The sequence below is a fragment of the Falco peregrinus genome, chromosome 1, assembly GCF_023634155.1.
Source record: "Falco peregrinus isolate bFalPer1 chromosome 1, bFalPer1.pri, whole genome shotgun sequence".
Lineage (NCBI taxonomy): Eukaryota > Metazoa > Chordata > Aves > Falconiformes > Falconidae > Falco > Falco peregrinus.
The window spans coordinates 82911810-82937100 of NC_073721.1; positions in this window are offsets into that span (position 1 = coordinate 82911810).

A 25291-nucleotide genomic window follows, 5' to 3' on the forward strand; every position below is an offset into this window, starting at 1 on the left:
AAGTGAGGCTGTTAAGTCTCTTGTCATGTAAATGAGGTATGTTTTAAGTTATAATTTTCAAAGTGAAGTATTCAGTATTTTGAATATTCAAAACATTATCTTCCAATAAAATTTTCTTATATGTAGGATAGTATATTGTTTTTAATAGCATTCATCAAACAAAGCAAGCAAGCACAATGTTTTGTAAAAAAAACATGATTTTTTACAGTCCCTACCACCCTAAGAATAATTGAAGTTAACCTGCTTGGATTTGCTCCCCTTCTTTCCTCAGCTAGCAAATAAGAAATTAAATCACTTTTAGAACTGGGGAAAAAAATACACATGAATACCCATTTGTTTATTCTATAAAATTATGTCCTCTGCAGTATTCCACCAAGATAAAAACTTTGTAAAGACAAAGATCATTCTCTGTAACACTATGCCTAATGCAATGAGGTTCCTTAGCTGTTAGTGTAATGCATCTAATAATAAGATAAACATACAAGTTATTTTTCAGAAAGGATTGAAGACAGACCTCCCTGTCATGTCATGCCAGGTGGGCATACTTCCTACTGTGTATATCAGCTATGCCTCTAGTGAAGTCCTGTTGCAAGATCACAGCCTACACTCACTTTAGAGACTCTTCCAATGTATCATTGGCAGACGGTTTCCAAGAGTCTGGAATGACTTAACTCTTGCCCAGGATGACTAACCCTTAAGTATTTTGATAACATAAAAGAAGACCTGAAACAAGCAAAAACGTTATGGTTACATGTGCATATATATGTTCATGTGTATATCCATACATATAATCATAGACACCTGTTTTCCTTTGTCTGATAACATAGGACCAAGTTTTCAAGTTCTGTTGAAACACTGAGATAAGCTTATCCCTATAAAGTGGCATTGAAATTATAGCTGCAGTTAATATACCTTCCATGTAAACCTGCAAGACTGCTGTCAAAAGCTGAATGAAAGGTTAGTTGATGAATAGAAAAGTATCAAAAAGCTTACTCTGTAGGTGCTAATGCAACTGAACAAAAGTCTAGTAAGAAAGGAACACAGAAATCTCACTGACATCTTCAGAAAAGAATTTCTAAGCCCAAGGCATTTTTTTAAAGAGCTCAATGCTTCATAGTGTATAAAAAAAGAAAATCTTCTCTTTAGATCCTCAGCCTCAATGTAGTTTAAACTTCACAGTAAACAAAATATTTAATATTTGGCAGTTAAGGATAGAATGCAAAGTGGAACTCCAGCTCTGCTTTCTAACTCAAGGATCACATTGCAGACATATGGTCGGGTGAATGATGTGTTATCTTTTTAAGGCTAAAGGACATTATCTTGTAAAATTTCTAAATTTATAAAGAAAATTATACACCATTTCAGGAAGATAAATATGATCAAAAGGAAGAACAAATATCAAAACAAAATAAAGTCTCAAAAATTATCTAAGCTTCAGATAAGAGAACATCCTCCCACAATGATTTCCATAGATGCATGAATTCTAAATCTGTTTACATTTTCTTATAAGAGGAATATTAGTAGTGCCTTAGTACCTCAAAATGGACTTGGAATGCTGTAGACAGTCACATCTACATTTATGATTTCAATATAGTATTGCAGAGTGATCCCCTTCTCATGCATACTGGGAAATCAGCAGGAAAGGAACAATTTAATTGCCAAACATACGGACAACTGGAATCTGTTTCCAGAAAGGTACATCTACTTTATGCTTTCCTCAAAACAGATCACTATCATAAATAGCTTGGTTGTTAAGTGCTGCCATTATGCAGTATTGCATATGACAATTGAGCACTATTGATTTACCATCAATTATTTTCTTTTCAGCTCAGCTGAGGCAGAGAAAGTGCTGACAGGTGGTGGATTTGCCAGAGTGTTTGTTGATGGCGGAGTTCCTTAATCCACTTTACTGTGTGGCCTAAAATTGTACGAGGTAAATTGACATTGACACACAAGCCTGCAGCTTGCCATTAGTCCGCACTCTGCTCCTGGAACATGCTTCATTTGGTCTGTTAGTCATCTCTACTGTGTGTGATCAATTTTTCTTTAACATGGAAGATACTACCAATGTTAATAATGCAATTGCAGGAAATCACCGGTTTTGTGAACTTCACTTCCCTCATTTGTACCTTCCGCTTTCTTTAGTTATCTGAAAGCTTCTGTACAGAATAGGGGCTGAAGGATGGGAGCACAGTGGGAAGAAGGGAGCCACAGCTCAGGAAGCTGAAGCAGAGCAAATGGAGAGGGAAAGGATGAAGCAGAGCAGAAGTTATTGCTGCTGCATTGCTTCGTAGGGAAAGACATTTACATGCCTCTGGGTATAGAGGTGTGCTTGATTTGCGGAGATGTCACTGAGCACCCAGCGCTGCAATAAAGGAGTGCCTGCTTCTTAATACTACATTGGTGTTTAGAGGTTTGATTCCCGATTTCTTTTCACCTTTCCTTTTCTATGACCTCAGGTCTTGGTCTTCTGTCTCTAGTAGCTATTGCCTTTTCTTAAACATATTTGAGTAGCTCCATGTGATCCTCAGACTGGAGGAAGCTTTGGCATGTAATGAGTTGTTTTCATTTATTTCAGGCTGGAATCAGCTGTGCTTGGCTCAGGGCAGTTCATAGCCTTTTCCCACACACAGGGCACCCTGCAGACACTGCTACTGAAACCCTACTATTTATACCAAATACATTCCACCCTTCACACCTCTGTGAAAAAGATTATTCAAGAACACTTTGAGTATCTATCTATTGTAAATTCTTTTGTCATCATAAACTTAACATATATGCATTAGAAAATCTTCCCTTCTTGGAAGACAATAATGGACATCAGTACTATGTGTACATATATGCAGCAAAATTCCGCTTCTTGCCCCAGTAAACAGGTTGTTGTGGTTTATTTTACAGTATTTGCTCCTCAGAAACTCCATTCTGTGAGCTTGCAGGCCAGGCTGTAAGGGTTAAGATTGTAACAAACCCAAAAAGGTTACAATAGTGGAAACACCCATTACAGGCTCCAATGCCTACCTCTAAAGTCTAAATTATTGCAGAGTTCAGGCCTTGTTCTTGACAGTGTAGGAGTAAATGACTGCTGAATACTCATGATCTAGAGAGCGGTGCCTCCCTTTCCATAGGTCCACTGGGCCACTGGACTGGGGCAGCCTACGAGAGCTCTGTTTTCCATCTGCTGGGATGGGGAGGCCCAGCCCAGCTCCTCACTGCGACTCCCAGCTCCCCCAGCCGGGCAATGGCCAACACTCACATTAACAGTGCATTGCCCTGACAAAGGTCGTCAGCTCAGCCCCTGCTCTGCCAGGCTGCCCCTCTCGCTCCAGCAACCTGCTCCTGGGCGCAGCAAGCCCACAGCAGTGCCCCATGCTGTCACAGGGCCCTTGGAGTCCCTGGTGGCTACTCTGTATGGGGTAGGTGCTTGGAGCAAGAGCAGTCCCAGCACTTTCTAACCACCTCCCTGCCTGGCCAGCACCTCCATGGGTCCCCGCCAGCTCCCAGCTTTCCACCTGCCTGTGTTGCACACACCTTCCCCCACGCAGAGTCAGCGCACCGCCACAGCCATGTGGCTTCCCAGTGTCAGGATGACAGCTCCTCCTGGAGTCTCTGGGCCACCCTGGCTACTCCCACCTCAGGCCATGCCTAGTATGACCATTGCTTGCATTCTCCACCTGCTGCTGTTGTACCTGCCCTGGCATGGGTCCCTCGTGGCAGCACCTCTCCCAGATGTGGAGCTCCCCACCACCCTGGCAACTTCCCCTGGCGTGTGCCTCCACCAAAAGCTCTCAGTCAGCCATTATGACCCTTTCTTAAATAAGTGCGTGAAGCTCCATGGGCTCCTCGCATTGGCTGAAGTTTTTGGCGATGGTGGTTGCTCTCATCCCCTCAGGAGTAGCTGGGACCGGCCTCCCCAGTGCAGGGCAACCAGCAGCCCCACTGCCCAAACCCTGCCACCTGTGCCCGGCACAGAATGCAAATGGAGCCACATCCTCAGGGGAAGCAATGGCCAGGGCTGCACCCAGAGACACCTCTCCCTGGGTCCCACTCCCCATGCTGCTGCCGCTTAGCTCAGGACAAAAACCTAATGGCCTAGGCATATCTGAGAGCCTGCTGCTGTCCTGGTGTGTGGCTTGACCTAAGCTGTACCAGGGCTTCTCTGTACTCTATGCAGCTTGTATAATCGTGCTAGCAACAGCAAAGTACACCTATCTGTGTTTTAACATAGCTTTAATTTAAATTAAAAATAGCAACTTTTTATCTGTAGTTCTAGCAGTCAGTCATTCCCAGATTTTTCTGAGGTGCAGTTGCTAGCTATTACACATTATTAACATTTTTGCAGTCACTTTGCAATCAAAAGCAGATAGTTTACTGAACAGTGACTTACCCAAAAACATGTATTCACATCTCCTGCTGATAATCTAGGAGAAAAGATATCAGCTAAATATTTGATCTGAAGTTATTTTCTTCCCATTTTAATCCCCTCAACTGGCTGCCACTCAAGTTTATCTCAACACAAGGGAGAAAAGAGAGAAATAGAGAAACCTCTTTCTGCCTCCTTAGGAAGCTGAAAGAAGAATCTGGAGCATTGCACAGGTCTAGACAAGAAAAGGGAGGGGGGGGTGGGAATTAAACCACAATAGTTTTTGAAGAAGAATCCTAGTGAAGATGCAATGTCTTTGGAAACAGTTCAATGCTTAGAGAGCTGAAAGGAGTTTTGTTATCAGTACTGAGCACTAGGAGACCAATGTGCATAAGTATTCAATTAAAGCGAATGGAGGTGAATGGCCAGAGAATTTGTGTACATGTATGTTTCTGGTTTGCTTGTAAATCAAAAATGAGATTGCATTTCACAGATAAGGAAGGCAATGCATATATTGATCAGTCTTCTACAGAATTCACAGGGGCAGTTTGGTGGCAACTGTGGTGGCAACTGTGAAGGAGGTCAAATGTTCCATAACCACCTTCCTAAACAGATTGCCACTGTTTAGGAAGGTAGTTATGGCACATTTGACCTCCTTTTCCTCTATTACTATGAGATATCAAGTAAGCCATAATATGACAGCTGTTGTTCTGAGAAATAAAATTTTTCACTAATATTTTACTTGATGCAGTTTGCCAGTGTCACACATATGAAAATGATTTTTTTTCTAGATCCTGGTGTCTCATGAAATCATAAGTCACATAGGAATGCAAAATAAGCTTTCTTTTCCTGAAGTTTTTCCCCTTTTTAATTGACATTTAACTCTTAAAAAACTCTGCCAAGCATATAAAAAAAGAGAGTAGTATCTCCTTTAAGGGTTTCTGGAGTGCCATGCTCTTAAAATTAAGAACTGAAAATAATGGACTGACAAGAAACTATGCTTTAGTTCTTGGGTATCCTGGTCCTCATCTTTTATAAGGGTAAAAAACAAAGAGGAGAAGTGGGGTATGGATTGTGAAGGGATTATTTACTTACTGCCAACATAGAAAGGACGTGATTTTGTTTAGGTTGTGTATGGGTTTTTTAATTTCTTTCTCGACAAGTCAGTGATCTAAGGCAGTTGATCAAGGGTTTGGTTTGAGTTGCTGTGATTTAATAGATTGAACTTTCTTGTGAAATTATGTATTTATTTTCACGAGGAACTCTTCTCATAAGCCAAAACTGAAAATGAACTCAAAGAGGAAGATTTTAACAAACAAGCTGAAATTACTTATGTCTGACACAGCAAGAATGTAAAAACACTTTCCCCATCTATCTCTTATAACTACATGTGATGAGAGGGAAGAAGTGTCCAAAAATGGCTGACATTGTCTTTCTGACATGTGGACCATATTTGCAGTGTATAAAAAAATGTATGGCAGTTCTCTGATAAATTACATTAATACATTTGCTAATTCATCCATATTCTTGGCTTTTTATTTTTCACCAGCTGTCCAGGACAGTGAAATTTATTCATGTTTCTTGAGAAAGTCCACAACTTTCTATTACAATAGACACGTGGATATATAGATAGGACCATTGAAACAGAACAAGGTCTTAAAATAAAAAGATTAGTCAGGATGAGTTTGGTACAATGCTCTGGGTGATGCTCTGTTTGTGTTGAGAAAGGAATGTACTCTGAATTTAGGAAAGGTAAGGTGGGCACCTGGAGGAGATAAGGATACCATGAAGTCAGGAAATTGTTGAACAAGGAAAATTGAAAGGTCTACTCCACCTAGATCCCACCTATTGTTAATGAAATGATTAGGTGTCAAAATCAAATGAGTATGTATGTTAAGATGTTGTGTAACCTCTCATGGAAAACTATAAAATACCTAACTTTTCACTGAAAACTTTGAAGCTAGTTTGTCCAGTGCAAATCAACTAGCTCCCAACATTGCACAAAATAAATACATTTGCTGCTTAAAGACAAAATTCGTCTCTGAGCAGTTACTCTGTGCCATTTTGGCATCACCATTAAGTTTAGACCTCTTAGCACTGAAAGAGGGGGATAGATTTCCTAACTAAAGGAACTAGTCCTTCACATTTACAAAGGGTCCTTTAATCTGTGACTTTTATTTTTTTTAGTCCATTCAGAAAGTGATGCAGTATAGCATTTAGTGAACAAATTACTTCCACTTTTTTGTTTTCATGGGCTGAATGTCCCCATTTCATTTTCTACTTAATGCACTCTTATATTATATATTATATAATACTCTTGTATTCTGGATCAAAAAAGTAAGTGTGTCAAAGTGGCATCGAACATAGTTTTCTTTGTATTTGAAGTTATCCTTGATCAACTGATGTAAATCAGTCTTATACTCAATGTTCGGCAAAGCCAGTGTACACCAGTAGGTTCAGGGTCAAATTCTGAATGCAGATCTCATAATTCAGAAATCTTATGTTTGAGCCAGAAATTTATTTTGATTTTTGGCTCTTGGATAATGTTTACAGAACATGCTTTCAAAATGGCCATGCAAGACCGAGGAGTAACTGACAAACAAAACCCCCACAGTTCTAAGATTATATTTTAGAGCCACTTAAACTCTGTTCTTTTAGTTATGTAGGTGAAATAAGATATGTATCTTTTGTGCATATTGGGAAATAAATTTTACAGTTGATCTTACATGAATATCTGTTAATTTAATATGCACATAGCAAGGCACCTTAAGACATCTCAGAATTTGCAGCACATATATCTGTTGATCAGATAAATGATGGATTGAAAACTGGACATTCCAGTTCTTCTTTATGAAAATTCCAATTTGCATCAGCACAGATAATCTGCAAATGTACAATTATAATATATGAACATTTTCAGGTAAAAATTTACAAATAAACTTCTGAAAACCTAATTTTCCTCAATTTCTTTCAAACTATAGATTGTATTTCTTAGTATTTCAGGATAAACATAACTTCTATATTAACATAACGTTTAACAAAAATCTAGAATGTAATTCAGAAGATATCTCTTTTATATTGTAAACAACTATGACTAGAATTTAGTACCATTCTTCTTTTCTTTTTTTTTTTCTTTTTAAAAAAGGTCTGACATAATAAAGATGATAAAAATTTGGCCTTTGAGATCTGTATTTCTATGTCCACAAGTTAACAATACACTATACGTTTACAATAAAGAGTTGACTGAACATCTGAACAAATTTGGTTTTGGAAAAACTATATCTAGAGAAAAGACAGAAGTGAGATATATATCTCCATTGTTATGTATGTGCATATAAATACTATATTCTTTTGAAGGCTTTGCCACGTGTTCCTGCAATTACCAGGAGAGTAACTAGAAACTGCCAGGTGGAATTGCCCTTTTACCTTCTTTATCTTTGGAATTTTTTCTTGAGATATTTTTCTGACATTAGGTTTGCCCTTAAAACTACATAAATAACTTTTTTCCTGCACTCCCAATTCATTTAAAGCAGAGGGCAGAGCACAACACAGTTAATAACTCTGAGGCCAACTAGAGATTTTGAGTCTCAGCTCAATGAGTGTTGAATGAAAGAGAGGTCCCTCCTATTTCTTTCCTATCACAACTTTTTTTTTTTTTTTTTTTTTTCATTTGTTTGTTTGTTTGAAACAAATGTATCGGTGTTCTGGCTGGAGAAGCCTAATGTACCTTGAAATAAATTTTATTATGATAAAGTAGTGAATAGAAGTTAGAATGTTTCTGCAGGCCAGGGAAGTTTATAGAGGTTAGTACATCATGAAGGATGACATTTAAAATAAAGTAATAAATGTCAGGGGATTATAGATACTGGTCCTGCTGAAACTGCAAGCATTTTATAACAATAAAAAGCCCACAAAAATTAAAGTAAGTCCTATCTGTGCTTCTAACAGCTAGCAAGGATTCCCTCAGTTTTTTTCCGTTAAGGATATATCTAATCAGCTTTTGGCTCCCTAGGACAGATTCCAAACGATTTTGAATCGTAAACTAATTTCCCACTGCTTATTATTTAAACAGATTACCCTCCTTTCTAAGAATGGAGACACTGATTTTCCTATAACTCAACAGGGGGAAAAAAGGGAGTTGTGGTGCATGCTAGCATTCAAAAAATCAAATAAACCTCCCTGAAGGCAATGCTCCCAAATCCCTAGACTCTGAGGCACAGAAAAATATTTCAAGAAGCCATTGCCAAACTCACCATTAAATCACCTTGATTGTAACATAAAGGGTTTAATATTTACTTTCCCTGCAGCAATCTGTGGAGGATGTCAAGTGAATAGTCTTGAGATCATGCTGTAAAGCTATGTTCGTGGACAGAAAACCTGGCAGAGTCCTAAAGGGAGATGGTCATGTTTGACTAATCCCTGTTTTAACACATCTGCTTTTATGTTTTACAAAATCCAATGCAATTCCAAGCACATTTTTCAAAACAAACAATTATTATTTTTTTAGCTTGTTAATGAAAAATTGTAACCCCCAAAAATGTCAGCAAGGTGTTTTTTTTAACTGCTAGCTACTTTTAAAACAGCACAATCATGACTTTTATGTTAGCCCTATAGTAAAAAGCAACTGGATATGTACAGCAAAGAGAGCCAAATATCAGAAAGAAATGAAGAAATCACTAAAACATTAAGGGGCATCAAGTGATTAAGGCTTAAGCTTTCCTGCATATAGAGAAAATGCGTTAAGCCACAAAGCCAATGTGTAGTTGCACTTCTCATTCTTATAGGTCTTAAGAAGACTTATGGCTTATGAAAGCCTTCTGGATGTATTTGTTGTCTAATTTAAGAAAATTTAAGAAAAAACACCTATCTTGGACTTCCTAGTGTGTTCCTCCATGTCACCTATTCTTTATCTTTCTTCTGTTCCTCCTTTCTTCTTTTCTGTCTTGCTTTTCTTCTTCCCTCCTTCCTTCCTTCCTTTCTTTATGACCTTCCTTCCTTTCTCCTTCTTCTTTTAATTTAATTTTTTTTAATACTTGAATTAATCCAGGTCATTTCACTCAGTCCACATGTGGATATTGTGGAATTTCATCTACCATTCCAAATTTTCTATTACTGCTTTCCATTTTTAAATGTGTGTGCAATTGGCAAAATTTAGTCCTTTGGATAAATTCAGAATAAGACCACCTCACATTTTGTCCTATTTTGAGAATTAAGGTGGTCACCTAAAAGAAGCACCCTCTTGCCTCCTGAGAAATCAATAATGATGGACACAGATCCAAATAAAATAAATGAAACTGAAGACTAAAACATTTATGTGCTTACTAATATGGATGGCATCAGGGCATTAGTTTCCTTCTGCTTTGCTTTCTTTGATGATCTTGGAGACCAGCATCCATTTTCCATTACCTTCTATGCAGAAAAATACACTGATTTTAATGCCCAGCAACTGCACGTGCTGTCCCAGAAGCATTGTGGTTACCAGCATGCTAAATCCCCAGAAAGGTCCCCCACCAAGCTCAACAGACCCCAACAAGCTGGAAAGCTTTGCACCTGCCACCTGCACACACACACAGAGACCTAGACACAGATATACACACATGCTACTGCCGGAGTAATCCCCAAGTGCTATTATACCAAGGTTCAGTGATAGCATCCCACTTCTGACAACTTATGTTATGGGTGGGATGGAGTAAACCACAACCCATAGGGGAACTGGATACTGGGGTGTATTTAAGAATCAACATGATTGGAGGTTTTATTCTGCTTGATGATCTCATGTACTCACTCGCTCGCTTGCTTGCTCTTCCCCAGCTCGCTGTGTCTGGAATTCCCAAAAGGGACGTCACTGCTGGTGCAGAATGGCCAGGCAGAAAGTCATGTCAGCTCCTGCTGTGCTGCTGCTTGCAGTCACCTGTCTCAGGCATCACCAGCCAAGGTCCCTGGGTGGCTGCCAGCATTTGGTCTCCATTGCAGCTGTCTGATCTTCAGGATCTTCCCCCACTTTCAGGATCTTTACCCCAGGCAGGATCTTCACATTCTTCTTTCCAGGTTGCTACCACCTTATGAAAACTACTTCATTTAGGGAACTCTTCTACCACCTGCTTTTCTTTTCAGAACCCCAAGCCCTTCATTTTCCCAACCTGAATAATCTGTATGTAGAAGCACAATGTGTGAGTAGCCTCCACTGCTTCATGTCTCTGTTAATTGGAGGACTTGGGACATGCTGCTTTTGTTTAGACCTGGTGCTCTCAAAATTTACAAGCAGCCCCTACCAGTTGCAGCTAGCATGCAGCAGGCTTTGCTTGAGAGTTCAATGATTTAATTTCATTCACCCCTACACACAGCTGTTAATGTTTACAGCTTAAGTTGTTTTTTTCCCGTGACAACTATAAGCTAGGAAATTGTCACAGGAAAAACTCAAATGATTTAGAAGCCATGGCCAAGTATGTGTCTTATTTTAGAGGATCTCTGTCTGGTCTTTTTACACTAAATGCTAAGCTACATAGACCAGTAGCGCTTTCAGCTGCAGTAATTGACCTCAAATGAAGACCTTGCTTCTCTGGACCTTTTAAAGCCAGAAATCTTGCTTAAATACATCTTCACATAAGATTTCTAGCGTTTTCTGTTCTGTAATTTAATTATTTTATCAGATAGAGTGAAGTAATGCCAAGACTAATCCTGATGGACTTATTTTAGATACACCTTTTTCACAGTTATCTGTACACTTTAAAATACTTTTAAAATACTGTTTCTTGTGAGTAATTACTAGTCGAAGTACTAAGCCCTACTTTTTAAAGTGGAATAATTCAGAAAAGACTCCCTTGTATCATACTTCTTGTTGAAGCTTGCAGTTTTTACATCCTCTTAGCATTCTAAAAAGACATTCTAACATTGCTACAAATGGGTCAAAATCTTATGTCTGAACAATGCAATATAATATATAATGATATATGAACTTCAGTCTTTCTATAACAAAAATCACACACTTCGGGGAATAAATGGTTGTAGAACTGAAAGTCTTGTAAGCATGTTATTGGAATATACCTCTCACCACAAGAGTAGCTGTGGAGAGGGCATCCTTCTGTGTCTTGAGTTCTGGCCCTAGTAATGAAGTCCAAAATATTAATTCAAATACACTGATTCAGTTCTTTTCTATTGACAGCTCTGCAGCTCTGTTAATGCACCAAAGGGGACTACAATTTTTGTCTGATTTTGCCTCAACTAGATGGATTGAACAAATTGCTAGATCCAGTGACCTTACTACAAGTTTCATGTATATCATAGCAGCTAATAGAGTCTTTTCCTGGTGACTCAACAGAAAAATATGAAAGAATGAATCCTGCCCTGGTTGGGTGAAGTACCAATTAAGTCAGTGGAAAAAATTGTGGCAATTCCACCACAACCACAGTATTTCAAGGCAGCTGCTGGTTCTTCAGAGCTGTAATTTTGCTGACTTGTACTCAACCTTTTAATGGCCTTGCCTTAGCTGTCTTTCTTCACAGAGAAAATGGGTTTCTCTGCGTTATATTTTTGAAGGTAACAAGCTTTTCTTTTTTGCAAGTGGTGGGTGAATGAAGTGTGAAAAGGGGAGATGAACTATGTTGCACAAGCACATAGGATAGGTCATATTCTTAAAGAAACATTACCAAAATCACATGAACAAGACCTGGTAGCCAAATGTGGTACACATACCTTCTACTAATTCAGCAGTGTGCTTAAAATTAAGCATACTTTAAACTGGAAAGGTCTGTAAAATAACTGCTTGTGCCTTGTCTGGCCATCACAGAATGGCATCCCTTCAATTTTCTATATGAAGTACCTACGCTTTCTGAAGAGTGAGTTAAAGAGTATTAGATGTCTTAACACTGCTGTAGCAAAGTGTAATTGACTGCAGTACAGGGAGAGCAGAAGCACTGTCATTCCCTTTCAGTCAATGCTTGCAGCGATCATAGGCAAAGAGTGGGTATCATTACTGGGGCAGGCCTTTTGCTTTCTACTCTAATTGGACAGACTGACCCGGTTGGAAAACAGTAAGAACCAAGATCCTTTCATGCAGAATTTAAACCAAATACTTATGAAAGAGTTTGCCTAAGATGAATGCAACTGCCTCAGGAAGGGAAGGTAAAGTCCTGACTCCCCTTTTACAAGAGGAAGTAAACCAAGAATAAAACTGATTGCAGTTACTTAAGGAGCTGCTTTGAATGACAGTTATGAATTCTGTCCAAAGAATTGATGGGTGTCTGAAAGAAATAGCCATAAAGCCTACAGATTTATGTCACAGAAATACCACTTAGTATAAGACATCCTATTTTTACACTAATCTTATATAAACACTTCTGGGCTGATTTTATTGGATTAATTTCTGGTTTGCTTCAGCATAATGAGATATCAGAATCAGGCATAAAATTTTTTACCTGCTCTTAGTAAGTAAGCTACAAAGCAGGTGGCCCTGACTGAAAGTCAAATGGTGAAGCATGAATGGATTAACATCAAAACATTTTTCTTTCTTCCTTTCTAACTGAAATAGCTTTCAGCTTGCTGAATGTCTAATACATCCTCTGGTGATCACTTCCTCAGCCTTCCATTCCCTCTTTGCTCTCTCATCTGCTCAGCTCTGATGATCATGCACCATGCAGAGGTATAAGCCATATTTTTAGATGCAGAGACATTATAATTGATTTTTCCCCTTCAGTTGATGTGAGTAGTAACTACATACTTTGTCACTTGTAAGTCTAGAGACTCACTATTTCTTTACCTTCACACCATTTCATCATACCTTAGTGAGGATTGTGCTGAAGGAATATATGAATCCTGCTGAGCCAATAGGCTAGCTTTGAATTGGCTTTTATGAATCATTTTCAAGGTGTTTGAAATCGTAGAAAAAAGTTTAAAATAATTTAAAGTGGATGGTGATTCTTTTCTTGTCCTGTTATTTTTTTGAAAAAATCATTTTACAGATATGCTTAGTTGCATTTTAAATAGTTTTGCTTTCTCAGAGTAAGTCTAGTTATGTACTTGAAATAATGTTTTCAGTTAATGAACATACAGGAATTATTGTCTGTTAAAACATGTTACTGTAGACAGAGTAAACCCTTAATTTTTTTGTTAAAGCAATATGAAAATGAGATCTGATTGCTATCTATCACATGCTATCAAAATCGATTTTATAGTGCTTAGAATTAACAGTCAAGTCACAAGCCTATTGGCAGTGGTACTGCACTTAGTGGGAGAAAGTTTTTTATGCTATAAAACATAAATTCCTTGGGAGTATATGCCACATATCCTACTTTCCATATTATCCAACAGATACTCAGACTATTTTTTGCTGCAAGATGGTAAAACTGTTAATGGAAGCTCTGTGAATAGCATGACAAAGAGCAGTGCTCCATCAATGCATTACAAAGCAAAGAGGCTGTTCCTTTTTTACCTTTTTTAAAAAGTCATCAAAATATTTTTCCTTACCACTTCATGCTCTGTAGCACAACATCTATGTCGCTGGTCTTTTAATACAAAAATGCATAAACATTACAGGCTTTTTTAATCTACTTTTTTAAACTTGAACAGTTATCCATCATTAGCTAGCAAAATCATATATGGTACATTGGGAAAAAATTCCCAGGATTTTTCTGGACATTTTTTTTCAGGGACAAAGTCATATTCTTTTTACAGATTTGTTTGAATTTTCCTGAACAGCTATATGAAAAGTCCAAATTCAAGTGAAGTCGTAAGCTCAAACAAGTATCCTGAAAGTAATAGGATTGTAACTCTTGCTCCCAAATGCAATACAGGCTTCAGAAAGAAATGTAGTCATGCAGCATGAAAGCTACAGCTTACAAAATCTTATTTCTCCTGGTATGAGACTCCTGTTATTTGTTTTCCATGAGAACATTACATGTAAAACAACTGAGACTTGAGAACCTTGAATGTTTCTACTTAATTCACTGCAGAATTAAGCCTAGGCAATGGAATGAAGCTGTTTGAATGAAATTGCCTGTATCAAATACAGTACATCTTTACAACAGAAGTGTCATTTCTGATCATTTAACATGCTCAGTTTCTTACCACACCACACTTCACATATCTGTAACACCAGGAAGTTTTCTACTTACTTTCTCAGTCTTTCTTAGGCATAATTTAACTCCTTCCCTTTGGAAAAATTACTCATAAAAGTTTCAAGTATCTTAATAGGAAAATATTGAAAAGTGTAGCATTGACTGATATGAGCTTTGGGCTACATATTTAAGCATTTCAGATTAAGAAATGACATTCACTTAATATACCTATACAATGAACAGCTACTGTTTTTTTTCCTATGATAGCCAATTAGCTTTCTAATCCATTATTGCTGTTAGTAGTATCAGCTGCAATATTAGTTTCTACCAATTATAATATAACTTGGAAAACAACTGGGAAAGCAGAAGTGAAGGAGCAAGAAGGCATCTAGCAGTAAAGGTAGGCTTTATTTTTTTGAAAACAAAGGAACTGCTGAGTTTAATGAAACAATGGCATCTCGTGTTGATGAAAATAATGTATTTCATATTTCCCAAAATACTTTTTGCAAGTCAAAACATGTTAGTAAACTTCCATGGGAAATTTTTTCTCAGAACCTTGTTTGTCAGCATCAAAAGGAAATATTTCGATGGAATTGTGCTTACTTCTCTTCAGTTAGTACCATTATCCAGATCTACTTTGAAATTATTTTCTTGACTTGAAATTGTCAAACTATTCACTTTAAAAACAAACCAAACAAAGAAACCCAATCAAAACCTAATAACCTTAAGTAAGGAGAGGCAGAAGTAATACTAGAAGTCTGTATGTTTTCCCTAGGGAAAAAAACTATACGGAGTATATTCTGCTCTTTTAGAGCTGCACAGTAGGATCAAGTTGATATAACCCAAGATGGTTGTGTGAGAGAGATTGATCAAAAAAAGGCAAGCAAAGGACATGGCTAGCAGTTATTGACTGCTCTACTGCTAAAAAAACTTTTTCATTTTTGGTTTTGCCCTTAGTAAGAGACCAAAATAATGGCCCAGCTGCCTCACATAAGCACTTAAGTGAAATCGGCTGCTGGGATGTCTATCCCACCACAGAGGTGAAAGAGAACTTCAGGAAAGACCAAGATCAAATTATTGAGCTAAAGTGAAAGTTCTTTTGATGGAAACAGTGCCCCTGAAGAAGTACTGGTTCAATTTTTGGGGTACAACTTGTATCTTTTTAGGGGGAGAGAGAGATCTGTTTAGTTCTTGAGTTACATCTCAAAAAGTTTCATTGGTACCAAAGAACTATATTTCCAGGAAAGTAAAATTCATCCACCAAGGGAACCTCTGGTGGATTTTGAATGTTAGGGTCTGTGGAAGATAGTGGGTGAATGTGGAGCCAGCTACAAAAATAGAAGATTCAAATTAAAAATACACTGTGATTGTAAATTACTTGGCTAAACCCCTAACTTCTAAGGCTTACTAGCTGGACAACAGACAGGCAGGTAGGTGTTTAAACATGAACAAACTGAAGACACACTTTCATCAATATTACTCTGGCATAAAATGAGAACAAACGGCAGCATTAGAATTATCAAAATGATTACCAAGTATGAGGTTAACTCCCCATCCAGAGGCTAATCAAATTAAATGAATTATCACACATACAGTAGAATTTTTAAGCAGAGACATACAAGTATAGTATTGGTAAAGCAGAACTCAACTAACCTCCAAACATTTTCTTGATTCTCTGTAGCAAATGGCCACAGCAGGGACACAAATGTATGTGAAGCTACTTCAACAGCAGGATATTAAAGAGAATATGTGTGCTTGGAAAAGTCAGTGGTCACAGACAAAAATTATCAAAGATAAAGATTCAGCTGACTAAAGATAATTTTGCATTTCTAAAATAGGGCTGACAACCCCAAAATTCTCCTCCTGAACTAGCTATTGATTTACTGAAGAGTAATTTTCTCGTCTGAAGAAAAATGGTGTTCATAATAACTATTTACTCCTGTAGTGTAGCCTCAGATGTTTTGTCAGGGCCACAAACACACACTTATGTTGAGTTTTTTTCTAAGGTAATGAGGAGATTTTCTACAAGCACAGCCTCTTTGCTATATCTAATAATCAAACTAATATGGTCAAGAGTGATAACTAAGTCCTCGGGATAATGTTACTAATTAGTATTTCTAATAGTCATTAGCAAAATTAGAAGATTTATCACTGCATGGTATATATAGAGAGATATATTAAAAGTCAATTTTCTATAAAAGGGGTTTCAGCCTTTTTTTACCCTAGGTGCAATGTGTAATATTCATGCTTTTTTTTTCCTTATTGAGTTCGGTCATCCAGCAAGCAACACATTTCACAAATCAAACTAAATATGCCTCTATGAAGGCAGAACAAATATTGAAAATAAATAATTAAGTACATATTCAGATGCTTTACTGAACTGCATACAGAGCTTTAAACAGGTGCTTTAGGCCTGACTGAAACCTTTAGTTGTCGGGGGGGGGGGGGGGGGGGGGGGGGCGATGTTCATCCTGTCCATGTAGTATTTGTAAATTGTATAATTAAAAAAAAAAATCATTATATTTCTGCAGTACTGGTCTTTAAAAAATTGTATAGAACTACACTGAACTAATTTTCTCCTACTGTTTTTTTGATGGTGAGGATTTTTTTCTTATCCATCTGAAATGTTGAGAATCTGGAACCTGTCAGTGTCTTCTTTCTTGAAAGAAGAGGAAAAGAAAAAAGGAAAAGGAAAAGAATCAAGTAATATGAAGGGAGGTATTGGTTGCCTATGTACTATTTTTCTTACCTTCTCCTTATTTCTTCCTGTTGTATGGATAATTATGCTTTGGTAAAAAGGGTAAAATAACTGTGGAAATTAAACCTTTTAAAAGTCAATATTTAATTCTGAAAAAAACACAAATGAGCAGAGGAGGTATCTTCACACCAAGTCTGTTCTTGCCAGCCTGACTAGCTTTAACATGATCAGAACCTTCCAGCTTCTTTATAAAAAATACTGTGGCACTTCTGATTGAGTGTTTCTTCATGGCTGGCACTGAGGAACATTGAAAGAGAAGTTAATCTTCAGGATTGTCACAGTCATATGTAACACTTGAGGAAATTGAAACATTTCTTTCTTAATGTTGCCTTTTCCTGTTCAAAGTGGGGAAGAAAAGTGAAAAAGGAGCTAAAACTCAATTTTTTAACAAACACTAATCTTACAGAATTGTTTGCATTGATATTGATCTAATTTAATGCAATACACCTGCAAGCTCCAGTCACTTCCATACCTTGCATGAAAAATACACTTAAAGCCACCTCTTTCAGAGAAGTATCTGACTGTTGTTGACTGAGATTAGTTTTCATTTTCAAACAGCAATTGACACAAAGGGCAGCTTAAGTTAATAATTTTATTGTCAGTTGGTAGCCATCTTCCCAGAGCCTATGGTTACTTTGCTCCCAAACTTAGAATCATTTCTGTTAAGTTTATTAGTTACATGAGAAACACTTTCAAGCATTCCCTATATTTCTGTATATTTTCAGAAAGCTATCCAACATAAAACCTTAAACCAGACATATTTGGTCTCCAAATATCAGGAATAAGTGTAAAACCAACTTTATCCCACACTTCCGTTTTTTTTTTTTTCTTTCTCCTCTTTACACAGGAAGTAAATCCCACCATTACTATTTGAACTCAGCCTTACCCAGACAGTTTGTTTATTCCAGGGGTACTCAAACTTTTTAAGCAAGCAGCCGGCACACAGATGAAGTGGCAGGCAGCCATCTGTGGCTGCTTGGTTCCACCTCCCAACCCCCGGTGGACTGAGAACCCTGGGGGGACATATCCAGCCCGCGGGCTGTAGTTTGAGGACTCCTGGTTTAGGCCAAGACTTCTGGGGCTCTCTGTCAATCATGTTAAAATTGTAAGTCTTTCTGCAGGTCACTAAGTGATGTAACCATCACACCATAACAAAAATGGTATTTGGATATTTTCCGAAATGTGCAGTTATCCGTGTGTGGTGATGGTGAGTACAGAATCCCCAGGCTGAACATCTTAACAGAAGTGGAACAGGCAAAATTGAATGTGCATGCTGATACCCATAATTATAAATTGTCTTCCTTTTTTAATCACCGTGTTCACAGTCTATTGGCCTATTCCTGGATAGAGAAATAGAGAAGTCAATCATGAGAATTCTAACTATAGATCTTAGCTTCCATGTTTTTTTTCTTTAGCTCTGTACACAATTTGTACATGTATGTTCCTTTATCACAGCATAAAACAGAAGGTCACCTTGTTAAAAATACCAGTTTCTACAGAGAAATTAAGTTTTTTGTGATTTTAAAACTGCCACCCAGCTAAGAGCAACCCTAGTGATCAGTACTGCTATAAGCTCACTTAAGTTTCTCACTGAAAAGCACCCTAATCCCTGGGCAACCTCTTCATGAGAAAGTCAGCTGCCTTGACTTTTCTCAGCTGGAAAAGTGCAGCTAAAGGAGTCCTCCCTCTGGGGTCTTGTTTGTTCTTTTGGGTTTTTTGTTTTAAGAACTTCTCATCTGAAGGATAACAGGGTGTTATGAGGATATCTGTGTTTGTACCTTGTCTCTAGAATTGTCATTTCTTTCTCTTGCTTCTGATAAACAAAGGTGCTCAAAAGTGCTGACAGACACAGGGAGTTTGTATGGGAAAGGAACACTTAGCTTGAAGCATGTACCTATTTCCCAGTTATCATCATAATGAACAGTCACAGTTTTTCTTCTGGGATTGGTTTAAATCAGATTATATTTTGAATTAGTGAATAAAATCTGTAATTATTTCATAGATTTTCCTCTTGTGCAATAATAAACCATCAAACTATTCCTCACTGTAACTGAATTCTCCCAGTCAGTACTCCTGTCTATGCTTACTGGGTTAGGGGTCCAATCCTCTCTGGTACTTGATGTGCAAATAAAACAAAAGGCTCCATTTGCTGAACAACTTGTTCACATACCGACTTGTTCCAAAGCACGCCTTCTTGCCGTTTTCTCTACTTCTTCAGTGTATTTCCTTAACTTCTTTAGTGCATTTACCCCACACTGTTCATTCACAGTTTGATATGTGGTTCAATGTATTATTTCATTTGATAAAGATTTCTTAAGAGAATTGCAGTGACTCATGGCTGCTCCTGAGTCACTGTTGATTTTGTAGCAACAGATGAAGAACTGTAGTGAATAAAGCCAGACTATTATTTACTATCCAGGTATGGCAATTCTTTAACTTATAAGGAACATACAGTAAAACAGAGTAGCCTCTACCTGCTGAGACAGTCTATGCTCTTCTAAAAGGCAATGGGAGTATGTTGACCAAACTGGAGATGACATGAAACACAACAGGCATATGTGTTAAGAAAGAAAAAGCAAATTCATTCTCTAATCCTGAATAATAATGTCAACTACTATCACTACCAATGGACAGAGTATTTTGTCTGTGTTTTTAGTGATACATGTATATATTTAATATTTTTCTGCATTCCCTGACTAAAATTTGACAGGCACTGAAATAAAAGTATATCAGAGACACCACCAATCAGACAGTAAGCTGATTTCTTTAAACATTATTGGCTACATTTTTCAAATCGGATATGAATTAAAGAAGACATATAAATATCAAGCTCCTGTATAGTTTTCAGGATACTTCCTTTTAATTTAGCTATTACTATATGAAAAATGCTGCTAAGAGTAGTGTTAAGACAGGTATTATATTCATATATTCATACTGATTAGTTACTGCATGTCAGATGAACTGTGTGGCAGAAACATGCACCTGTACAATATATGTTTTAATACTGTTCCACAGTCCTCAAAAATCATTAAACAGTCCTTCCTTTCTTTTTTTTTTTTTTTAACTACTACTATTAATATTTACATTTCCTTAAAAGTCAAAATAAGTATTGAAAATTCTTCACACATTTGAGAGTGAGAGAACCAGTCAAGGGCTATTGTAGAGTTTAATCACTCAGTATTTTCATATCTGTACCAGGAAATGCTTCAGACTATATCATGGAGGAATGCAACACTCTCTGTAGGGGTGAAACGAATTAGTTCATCAGTCTTTGTTTCTTTCTTTTCCTCATAAAGTTTTAGGAGGGAATTTTTCTTGAAAAACTTGTATCCCCCTAATTCTCTGAATATTATCCAGCTTTTAAGAGGATAATTCCTATCATAGTGTTCAAAAGCTTTTCCAAAACCACCTGTAGTCATCAATTTTATAAACGCACCTGATAAACTAGCCTTTAATGTTATATTTTTTCCCTCCATTAGTGGAATAAAACATTAATTTTGTCATTTTGGAGAGCAAGTTTATTTCCATGTCCCTTTACATTTATGTGATGAAAAAAACTCTGTAAAAGTCATTCATGCTGTTCTTTGGTTCACCAGAGAAACTAAATGTGGAAGTCAACATGTATTAAGTAGCATTATATGCTAACATTAAATGACTGCAAACTACTGATATGCTTTCACGTATTATCTCTCTGGGACATCTGTCAATATTAATACGGTAAGTGGCTAAGTAATCATCCTTAGTAAATAAGTATCAGAACCAAACACATCACCCTTAAAGCAATTAAATGGGAGCTTAGGGATAGAAGATTAACATACCATTATTTTTAATTACATTGTTCATGCCCATTTTTATTTTATGAACATTAATAGGTAGTTAGAAAACAAACAGCAAGAATGGGCTCCAATTCTTTGGGACATTCTTTTGTTTCATTTGCCACTATAATTCCCTTAGAAAAAAGAGAGGGGGATTCTACTCAGTTCAGTCATAAGCTCTACATTAGGTCAATTAACTTTACGTAGGAGTTAGAGAAGAGTGCTGTTGGACTCTGTTTTCCACTCTGCCACAGATTTACTGAATGACTAGGTGAACCAGCCAGTCTCAGTATCTCATGCCTATGCAAGTGGAAAATAAATGCAAGAATCAATAGTATAGGAAAAGGTAACAGACAGATAATAGAGTTCACCCATTTTTTCAGCAAAAAGGGAGTCTCAATCACATATATATGTGAGACCATGGAAGTTTACTCACTTTTGCTTCTACCATTACACCCAAGAGTAAAAGCTGAGATTCTGTACTGGTAATATTAAAGGAAATACAGAGCATAACATGGAAGTGAACACCAAATGGTCATGCCATCTTCTGCATGCTCACTGCAGGCTCACAAAAAGTAGAAACAAAATAATCTCAATTTTAATAGCTAGTAACAAGTTGATCAAAAAATTAAGGTAGATTAATGACAAGCCCATTAGAATTTGGCGTATTAGAAGCAAATTTAGTAGTCTGGGGATAGACCTTTTCCTACTGTCTTCTGAATAAAGTAATCTACTTACAAGCACTTTATCATCAGCTGGCATTGAAATGATTCATAATCACTCTTCCCACTTATGCAGATTGGGCCCCTGTCCCTCAAAGTAAAAGTACATCATGGGATATCATCACATACTTCCCACGTCAACTTGAAACATTCTGTGGAAAGTAGTTGTTAACTTGAGACAAGGTATATCACATACTAAAAGACAAGTGTATAAGCAGAAGGTGCTTTATTATAGTCTAGTTATGCGACATCAAAAAAGTTCTGAAGCAGCTGCAGATGCCTTGGTCCTTTGATGTCCTATATGAGTGTTCAGTGAGCCAGCTGCTTGTTCCTGCTTTCATTGCAAAGTAAAGGGGTTATAATTGGAATTGAACTTTAAAGGTAACCAGTGGGTATATTTTGGACTGTCATCACTAAATGAAATAGCTACTTGTTTTTAAGAAATTTTGGCTATAAATTGCATTGGCAGCAATAACTGCTATATGTGCCAAGTTGCTCTTTGCATGTATGTTTAAGGTGATGTAGTTCCTCTCCAAAATTCCTTCAACTTTTGTATTTAAAACAATGGAATTTTTCAACGAAATGCCTACTACAATTGCTGACCAGCAGTGGAGAAAGATAAAGTGTATAGTTGCCGATATAATAAATCCATTATTTCTGATCCTAGACATGCTGGCTCAGCATTGTCTTTTGTGGAGTAGACTTGCTTTAGGATAGAGAACTTGCTTTAGCAGCAATTGTCAGAGTGTACAAGTACCTTAGTCTCTGTATAAAAAAACAGAACAGGACAAGTTAATTTTTTACTGCTTTCACCTTTACTCCTATCACCAGCACACCATTCAACCCAGAAGGTGAGGGACTCCAGGTTCTGCTACTGTGTGGAAAATGTTCCATGACAAGGGTAGCACCTGCCAGATGCTAGCCACAGTATCAGAGTAAGTGATGGCTTTAAAAGAAAGGGAAAAGAAGAGGTAGTAGTGATGGAGGCTGTGTGTCAGAAACAGCAAAGGTTGGATCAAGTCTTGCCTGCTCACCTCTGCCTCTGGAGGGCATTGCTGTTCATACTGGGATTTTCATACTGGGACTGAAGATGTAAGGGGGTCAGAGGACAGACAGGGGATGGACAGGGAAAGTGTAGCAAAATAGCATTGGTCAGAACGGAGTACAACCTGTCTGTAATTTTAACTATTCCAGCTCTGCTGCTACAGCAGTTAGCTGTAATCCTCTCAGCTTTTGCATTGAGTATGCAAGATTGCTTTCTACGGCTATAGTTCCAGTAAGCCTTGCTACTATTTGTTTCGTTTTAATGAGAAGTGGAAAAATATCTGAAGTTTATGACAAGTTTGGCCAATGTAAACTGCTGTATAATAGCTTTAAATATTCTGTTTGATGAATATGTTTGTGTCTAGCAGTGTGTGACTAATGTGAAGTTGTGAGAATGGCAGGGAAATGAGATATCAGGGACAAACTTTGGGGGGAGCTTTCAATCATGTTTGGAAATACAGCATCCTTTCTCAGACATGCAGTTTCTCATTAAGTGTCTTTTGACATTCTTCAAGCATTAATACACCTGTTGAGAAAATGGCACTTGTCCTGAGGACAAAAGAGAATGTCAGTTTTGAACAGCAAATGCTGCAAGACTACTTAGTGCCAGTAGAGACTGCTGTAAATTTTGGAAAAATAAACACCTTCAATAAATAAGTATTTTCCAAGGAGGAGAAAAGCAGTGCTTATGCAAAAGTATCTACTTAAGGCAGACTGAAACATTTAATTTTTTTAATGAAATCTCTGGAAACTAGTTTCTTGCATTGAAATGTAGAATGATCATAGATTTTTATCAGATCGAAATAAGGAGTCCTTATGAAGGACAACATTTTATAGAGTTGAAGAGGTACATTATATCCTAGCGTTCACATCACAAAAGCATGTTCTTTGGAAGTGGATTTCCTACAGAGTTACAAGAAACTTGGGTGGATTCTATTTTGTGGATTCTGCTAGAGCAAGAATTAAAAGAAATTACTATGAAGATCTCAAGTCTTTTTTTCTTTTTTTGAGGAAGAAATTCTTCTGAACTTAGAAATATCTGGCAAGCATTATTACTGTCAAAAATGTATTAACTGCTTTTTCAGAATAAGAGGCAAACTAGAAAAATGGATAATATGGCAACATAAGTATTTTACATATATTGAATTTGTATTTACAAGTATGTAAGGATACATAATTACGTAGATCAGAATAATAGTTTCCCTTTAAATAAATTGGTTTATGCCAATTTGTCGCTATTCAAATAGTTCTAGTTACCTTATTTGTGCAAAGTTTTAGGAAATTTGAAAACAGTGAAATAAATTACTGTGATATAAATGAAGGAAAGAACTGTTGATGTCATGACTGGAGAAAACTCTTGCAAAGCTCTTTGATTCATTGAGTAACCTGACATTAACCTGAAACATAGCAATGAGTTCAGCATAAATCTACCAGATAATCAGAGGGAAGACCAAGGAGGGAAATCATTGCTTATGATAATTTGCAATAGAAGAGCATACAAGTTAATATATGATGGTCTCTTTTAGTGGTTATAAGCCACATGTAAAAGGTAAATTAATTTGACCAGACTTTTCTACTTAGAACATTTGAGAATGGTTCATCCAAAGAATCTGTCATTTACAATAACTGTCCTTACAATATTTTTAGGGATTTCCTATTTGCGTAAGAACATATAACATTTAGAATATATATTACTACAACACTTCATACTGGCAAGCAAGAGTAGGCAAGCACTGCTTATTATGTGAGCCTGTGGATCAGTTGATACTTTACTAATAAAACTGTACTTTATATTTAAAAGCTCAGAATTTTTGCCTAACCGTTATTGTTCTATTTTTAATGCACAGCAAACAGAATTATGTCAACCCAAAATGTAGTACATTTTTTATTGATGAGTATGCAAACTTCAAAAGTCTAACCTCAACGAAGAGGTTTTACACTCCCAGTTGGAATAACAACCCCCCCATTTGGGTCATTTACAAAGAAGAAGGAGGGATGTTAAGTCAAATGGCAACTTTACCAAAACCAAGGCAGAACAAAAGCTAAAATAATATTATTTCTGCCTAAACTCCAAGCTGCCTGTTTCTAGAAAACACAAGCCCAAGTCCAAGGCCAAATAGTCTGCTGTCAGATCTTCTAGCACTTAAATTTCTTTCCAAATGTCCACAGATTGGAAGGAGCAATCATCACAAAAAAACTTTGAAGCTAAGTGTACAGACATCATTGCTCTGCAAACACTGATTGCTATTGTCAAACTGAAAAATGTCTGCTAAATAATGAAATGGTCCATTTTAGAAAAATGTTTTTGGCTAGATGGCTCTTTTCAGATTAAAGTAAGCTTTTAACTCCAGTTGGTTTTGGGGTTTTTTTAATGATGCAAATGCATCTTCTACTTTTCCCTGGCAGCTTATTATTCAATCACATACGTGCCGTATATGTGCCATATTTGTATATTGGGAATTAAGCATAACTCCTGTTAGATACATTTCTACTCGTAACATATGCTCATAATAGAATCTACTTATACAGCAAAACTACAA